Source organism: Scyliorhinus canicula, chromosome 3, assembly GCF_902713615.1.
Source record: "Scyliorhinus canicula chromosome 3, sScyCan1.1, whole genome shotgun sequence".
Taxonomy (NCBI): Eukaryota; Metazoa; Chordata; class Chondrichthyes; order Carcharhiniformes; family Scyliorhinidae; genus Scyliorhinus; species Scyliorhinus canicula.
Window position 1 is genome coordinate 206,485,560 of NC_052148.1, and position 7,009 is coordinate 206,492,568.

A 7,009-nucleotide genomic window follows, 5' to 3' on the forward strand; every position below is an offset into this window, starting at 1 on the left:
GACGCGTGCACATTAATCCCAACGTCTTGCATAACCTGACCCATTGCCTCCACCGCGGATGCCACCCGTGCGGTGTCGGACTGGGTCTCTGCCATGAGCGGCACCACTCCCTGCTCTTGGACGCGGATCGACTCCTCTAACAGCGTCTGCAGAGTCTGGAAGGAAGCCCTCATCCCGTCATTGTTTCCCTGGGTTTCCTGAGGCATCGGCTGTGCGGGTGGGTTGAGAAACTCCAGGAACTCCGAAAACGTCTGGGAGCCAGCTGCATCCTGGGCCTGGTCTGGACTCCGCGAGTCCGGGCCCTCTGTTGCTCCGACCTCCACCTGCTGTACCTGCTCATCTGTGATGTGACAACCAGACTGTGCCCCAGGAGACTCATCACTAAATAGGCCCGCCGGGGTGTGTATCTCTGGGATGATGGAAGTGGTGGGAGAAAGCAGTGCCGCAAGCCCGACGCTCTCAATGGTTAGGTCCTCGTCCAGGGTGTGGGGCCGCTCAGCGACAGGAGGGTTGTCCCTGGCCATTTCTGGTGGTGGTGGTGGACCTCGAACCCTCTGTGCGTCCTGGTCCGCAGATTGGGTTGGGGCAGATAGGGCTGCCCGCTGATCGGGCACCCTCTGTTGTGAGGCCCCGGGTGAGGTGGCGGCAGATTCGTGTCTCCGTCTGCAGCCAGACGGCCCTGGTCGTTCGGCATCACGTCCTAGGGAAGAGAATGAGACGGGTTATTTCGATTTGCTCGGCAGGCCGCTGGACGGTCCCAGTGGGCAGGGTGTGTGAAGGGACAGAGGATGGGGAGGTGTCCCAGTGGGCAGGGTGTGTGAAGGGACAGAGGATGGGGGGGGGGGAGGGTGTTTGTCAGGGAGGGTTGTCTCACTTGCTGCAGTTCCGCCAACCTCGCATTGCGCGATATCGCGGGTGGCAGACCCCCCAACAAGGTCCAGTGCCCTCTGTTCAAAGGTGCTGAGGGGGTGCATGTTGGGCGAACCCCCTCCAGTCTTGTGCCGCTCACGGTGGTTATGACCGGCCTTGGCCTGTTGGGGGAGGAAACATAGGTAGATCATTACAAAACGGTAGGTCTCAGAAGTCCGTTCTGATACTGGCACAGTTTGGGGGGGGGGGCAAGTTGTCATCAGATGATTGCATCTCTCCTCGGGGCCAGAGCGCTGGGTCTGTGACAACTTTGTGAACCACCCTCAAATAACTCTGCCCCAATCCCTCTCCCCCCCCCCCCCGGGCAGTTAAGGGGGAGGGATGGTTGTGACTAGGGGGCACCCTCATGGCACTTACCCTGGCAGACCTGGTGAGGTCATGTAGCTTCTTTCGGCACTGCTCTGCTGAGCGAGGGGTCTGCCCCACAGCACTGACGGCAGCAGCCACGTCACGCCAGGCCTGGCGTACCGTGCTGGCAGGTTGGCGATGCCCTCTCCGCGGGCGGATGATGCCCCTCCTCTGCTCCACGGCATCGAGCAGCGCCTCGACGTCTGCATCAATAAAGCGAGGTGCAGCTCGCCTAGGCTCCGACATCCTGCCCGACAGATTCTGTGGTCGCCCGCGCCTTTTTACGGCGTCGGGCGGCGTCACATGGGCGGGTTCGTGTCGTCGTCGCGTTCCGTCGTCATCACGCACGTAATTGACGCGGCCGCGCTGCTAGCCCATTTCCAGGAAGTGAATCGGTCGGGAAATGAAGCCTTCGCGACCGTCGTAAAACGGTCCCGATTTTTACGACCGTTTGCCGACTTTCCGCGGGTGCGGAGAATTTCGCCCATCGTGTTTCAGACTGGCACAATCCAATGTCCTACATCCTGAAGGATGTACTAAAGCTGGAGGCAGCTGCTGCAAAGGCTCAATGAGGAAATGCCACTGAGGGACTAGAATCGATGTAATACACTTGGAGTGGTTAACAGAGAATATTTGACATGAAATGTAAATGCACATTGTAAATATTAACTTTAATGACTGAAGTGAGGCACCTCATGTACTGTTTTGAAAGAAACTGACCTTTATGCAATTTCACTTTTATGAATTATGTGAATGAAGTATGTATTTTGAAAATACGATAATAGTAGGGGTTTAAGTAACACAGCCATTTCCCCGAAGCAAATACTGCATTGCAGAGGCTGTAGTCCTCAGAACGTTCTGTCGTCCTGCTATTTTTCATTGCCTCTGCATATTGGATTTGTTTATTGTCACATGTACCGAGGTACAGTAAAAAGTATTTTTCTGCAAGCAGCTGAAACAGGTCATTTAATACATGAAATAAAATAAAATAAAAAGAAAATACATAATAGGGCAACACAAGGTCCACAATGTAAATACATGGACACCGGAATCGGGTGTAGCACACAGGAAAATAGTATTAATCAGGTCAGTCCATAAGAGGGTCGTTTACGAGTCTGGTAACAGCGGGGAAGAATATACTCAGCATATACTCAGTTTTGGATTAAGGATACGCAAGTTTCCATTGGAAATGAAATGAGGAAACACCTTTAAACTGGGCTTGGAGATGTAAATCGTTTTAAACCGGAGTACTAGACACTAAGGGACAATTTAGCATGGCCAATTCACCTAACCTGCTCATCTTTGGACTGTGGGAGGAAACTGGGCGCAGACACATGGAGAACATGTAAACTCCACACAGTCACTCAAGGCTGGAGTTGAACCCGGGTCCCTGGCACTGTGAGGCAGCGGTGCTAACCACTGTGCCAACGTGCCGTCCTTACCCTTATCTACCTCTGTCTTAAAATTATTCAGTGCCCTTGCCTCCACTGCTCTCTGGGAAAGAGAATTAAAAATGCACTACTGAAAATTCTCTGATGTTTTGTTTGATTTCTTCCAGCACCACTTAACTCCAAGCCTCATAACAGCAGTTTTCTAGTCGTAGACATGGGGTAAATTCCACAACTGAGTTGAGAGTGTCAGCCCCTGACATCAAGGAAACATTTTACCAGCACATCTCCAAAGGTCTTAGTCATACTGAAGTCAATGGTAATCAGGGGACACTCTTCAGCAAACGGCTCAAAGCACGATGGTTGTGATTGTCAGTTGCAATCATGTCAGCCACAGGACATCACTGAAGGCATTGCACAGGTCAGCTTCCTAAGCCCTACTACCTTCAGCTGTTTCCTCAATGGCTTTCTCTCCACCAGAAGGTCATCAGCAGTTGCTCGTTGATGATTATCTCACTGCTGGAGACAGCCCTATAACTTCATTGGAAAGGGGGCAATAGCAAAGAGGTGCAGCTGACATCAGTTTCAGTATCACTGAATCAGAATCCATGGGTCAGCTCTATTCCTGTTGTAAGAGTCCTTCTTGTTTATTGCCCTTTTTCCCACTTAATTTTATTACTTTGGTCCATGGACCCCGAATCGGGATGTGTCTTTAAATAGAAGATTCTAGGTTGAAACAGCCTGCTTGTCAGGACATTGGTCTGGATCCCAAAAATACGGCAGGAAACACCCACCAAACTCCCCAAAATGATATTTAGTAATGTTTTGGTTAAATTGGACCCTCTGTATTTATTATGCTGCCTGTGAACTGTCTCATTAAACACTCCCAGTGGATACAGCACAGGTTAGATACAATGTACGCCTCCCTCTCTGTTTTCTCTGTCTTATAAAATGTTAACAGTGTAGGTACATAGAGGTTAGATGCAGAATAAGACTCCCTTTCCACTGTCCCATCAAACATTCCCAGAACAGTTGCAGCACTTGTTAGATACAGAACAAAGTCCTCCCTGCATTGTTTTTAAACATTCCGTGGGCATGTACAGCAGATAAATGGGAAATGGGAAATGGAATACACAAGCTTTGGAAGGCCTGTGGGGATGGAGCGCAGTGAATCTCAGGTTGTGGTGAAGATTCCTGCGTCAACCAGAGGCAGTCCTGCTTGGATCACTGAGGGAGAGGAGAAGGTGGTGTGGGTCACTGTTTCCCCGGCCTGGCTACTTTTCTGGGGTTGGATGGGTATGGGTGAGTGATTACAGACAATGGAACGCAGGTTCTCACACGCCCACATTGACTGAGTGGAGCCTGTCGATCCGGCATTGCCCAATATGGTCCCCTCTGGCGTTTGCCATTCCAGGAGCGAATGCTCGCTCTGGATCCAGACGGTCAACAGCAATGCCAGCCTCCAGAGGTGACCCAGGCATAAGCTGCATTGTCCCACAAGGCCTCGCACATACACTCTTCCCCCAGCAAGTGCTCACCCTTCACACAAGCCTCCCACGTCACTGCTCATCCTCACCACACCCACACTGAGCAGCCAGCCGGCTGTGCAGCAGCACACTTCACATCTCACTCACTGCTTCTGGAGGTGAAGCCTGAATTTCTGGCACTGCACTTGCAGGATAACCTCACTTTGCCTCTGGCTGTTACATCTTTACATTGCAGGGCGGATGGGAGCTTGGAATCTGTTAAAGAGGTTGCTGATTATGTCATCAAGGATAAATAACTAGAATCAGTAGAGAAAGAAAGACTTCCAGTCATAAAGCATCTTTCACAACCACAAGCTGGCCCCAAGTGCCTTGCGGCCAATGTAGTACTTTTTGTTAAGTGCAGCCATGGTTCTAATGTAGGAAACACAGCAGCTAAATTGTGCACAGCAAGCTCCCACAATTAGATCATTACCAGATGATCTGTTTTGTGATATTGATTGAGGATAAATATTGGCCAAGACGCTTGGGATAATTCTCCTGCTATTGGAATCTTTCCCATCCACCTGAGATGGGACCTCAGACTATTGCCTCATTGGAATGATGGTACTTCTGACAGCGCAAGAGTCACTCTGTACTGCACTAAAGTGTCAACTGGGATTATTGTGGTCAGGTACAAGAGCATGACTCAAACATGGACGCCAGGATTCTCCGTTACAGAGCCTAAATGCTCCCGGCAGCAGAGAACTGGGACTGACCTCCAGTGGCATTGGGAGCAGTGCCCAAGTGAGAGTCTCATTCTATACTTATGCAATGTATGCATGGTGGAGAGCTCGCTGGATTTCATCAGAGTCCTGGTATCAGACCACCATTTTGAGAAGGCCGCCTGATTGCAAAGTCAGGCGGCAGGCCACCTCCCCCCCCCCCCCCGCCCACAAGGAGGGGCATCATCCCCCCAACATGGGAATAATGGTCATCACCCCCGCATCCCCCACACCACGCTCATCTGACGGTGATCAGTGGAGCAAAGTGGTTTCACTTCCTCTTTCCTCACAGCAGAAATCACTTAGCTCCTTTGATGTGGTGAGGAGCTGTCAATCATAGCAAGCATGTTTATAAACAATGTGGTTAGCATCAAAGCAGAGTACTTGAGATGCATTCAAGCCTGATGGGAAAGATAAATAAACAATCCACCAAACACCTGTTCTTGAACCATTAAACTGTCAATCACAGGCTAGTGAAAGGTACTGCTCTGTGTTGGATGCTTAGCATTTCAAAGGATCTCAGGGATTTGAAGCCTTTCCAATGTTGTGGGCTTTCGAAGAAGCCTCTGGCACTTCTATAAGCTGCTGTTTTAAAGACCTTTGTCTGAGGGAGCAGATGTTAGGAAAGGGTTCCTGCATTGCTACTTCACTGGACTGCCTGGAATGCTATTCAGCTGTCAGGCAGTGCAGTTCAGGCTGAGGAGGCCACTTCGTAACCAAATAACTCAAAAACAGGAGAGTGCTGTTGAGCAGAGGGCTGCCCGGGATCACCATGCCAAGGGTGATCATCAAGTTGTCCAGGGCTGGAAGCAGCTGTCCAGACACGGGGGCTGGATTCTCCGATACCTGATGCTGAAATCACGTTTGGCTACAGGGAGGAGAAAACCCGATGAAGGCAAAATCGGGGCCGGTGCTGCTTTCGCGATGCTCCGCTCCCTGAAAAGCGGCATATCCACAGCCTCCGAATGTTGGCTAAGGCCCATCTCACGATGCTCCGTCCCCGACCGGCCAAGTTCCCGACAGCGTGTGTCTCTCATGGTCTCACCCGTCGGGAACTCAGCCTGGTGGCTGTGGACTCAGTCCAGCGCCATCACAGTTGGGAGAGGGCCGATCTGCGTGCAAGGGGGGACATATTCAGGGCTGGGGCACTGTGGTGGGGCGGTCCAGGGCGGGTCCATGAGCGGCATCCACCATGAAGCACAGTGCGGCCGCTGCAGTCTGCCACTGTGTGCATGCATGTGGCAACTCTCCAGGCCATATTTGCAGCTAGAGCTGGGAGCTCTACGCTGCCTGGCTGCAAGCCCCGACCCCGGAACAGGGATCGGTACTCGTTTTACGCCAGTTTACCTGGCGTAAAACGCCACCATTTTCACACCAGCGTGGGGACTCCAGCCCGGGATCCCCATCCCAGGGTGGGTGGGAGCCCGGGATCAACCTCTCACCTGCAGCTCGAGCCCATTCAATCCCCAGAACTATTGGATCACTGCTCAGCAGCATGGCATTGGGGCAACCTATCAGTAGCTGGTCCCTTTGAGACCCACCTCGGGCTCTCCCATGCCAAGGCTACGCTTGGCCAACCTCACATCGAAGTCCACCCGGTAGATTTCCCGCTGTGGGGATTGGAGCATCATGATGTCGGGGGGTAATCGAGTTTCCAGCCTGTTAATTGCATAATTTGCGCGGGGCTGGTAGCACGCTATAGCTGGCAGCAGGAGGAGCAGAGAATGGCTGCGGTTCTGGCACCCGGCGCCAATCCCAGTTTTCTGCCGCCACTCCATTCTCTGCCCGATTGGGATTCCCGATCACAGCGGCGGTGAAATGGAGAATCCTGGCCAGAATCTTTCAACAAGTTGAAAGTGTGGTCAATCGAGAGATGGCTGACCACAAATGCTGAAGGTTTTCTTTTTAATCTGCAAAACTATTTCCCGGGTCCCACGTGGGGTTTCGCCACACAAACACAGCTGCGAAAAGTACCTGAGTTGTAAATTTCCCCATAGGCTGCACGTGCGTGAATGGAATGGATGAACCCACTTGGAATGGCATAACCAGTTGATCAGATCTCAGAGTAACGTGTTAGCTCAGTGGTGGGCAACCG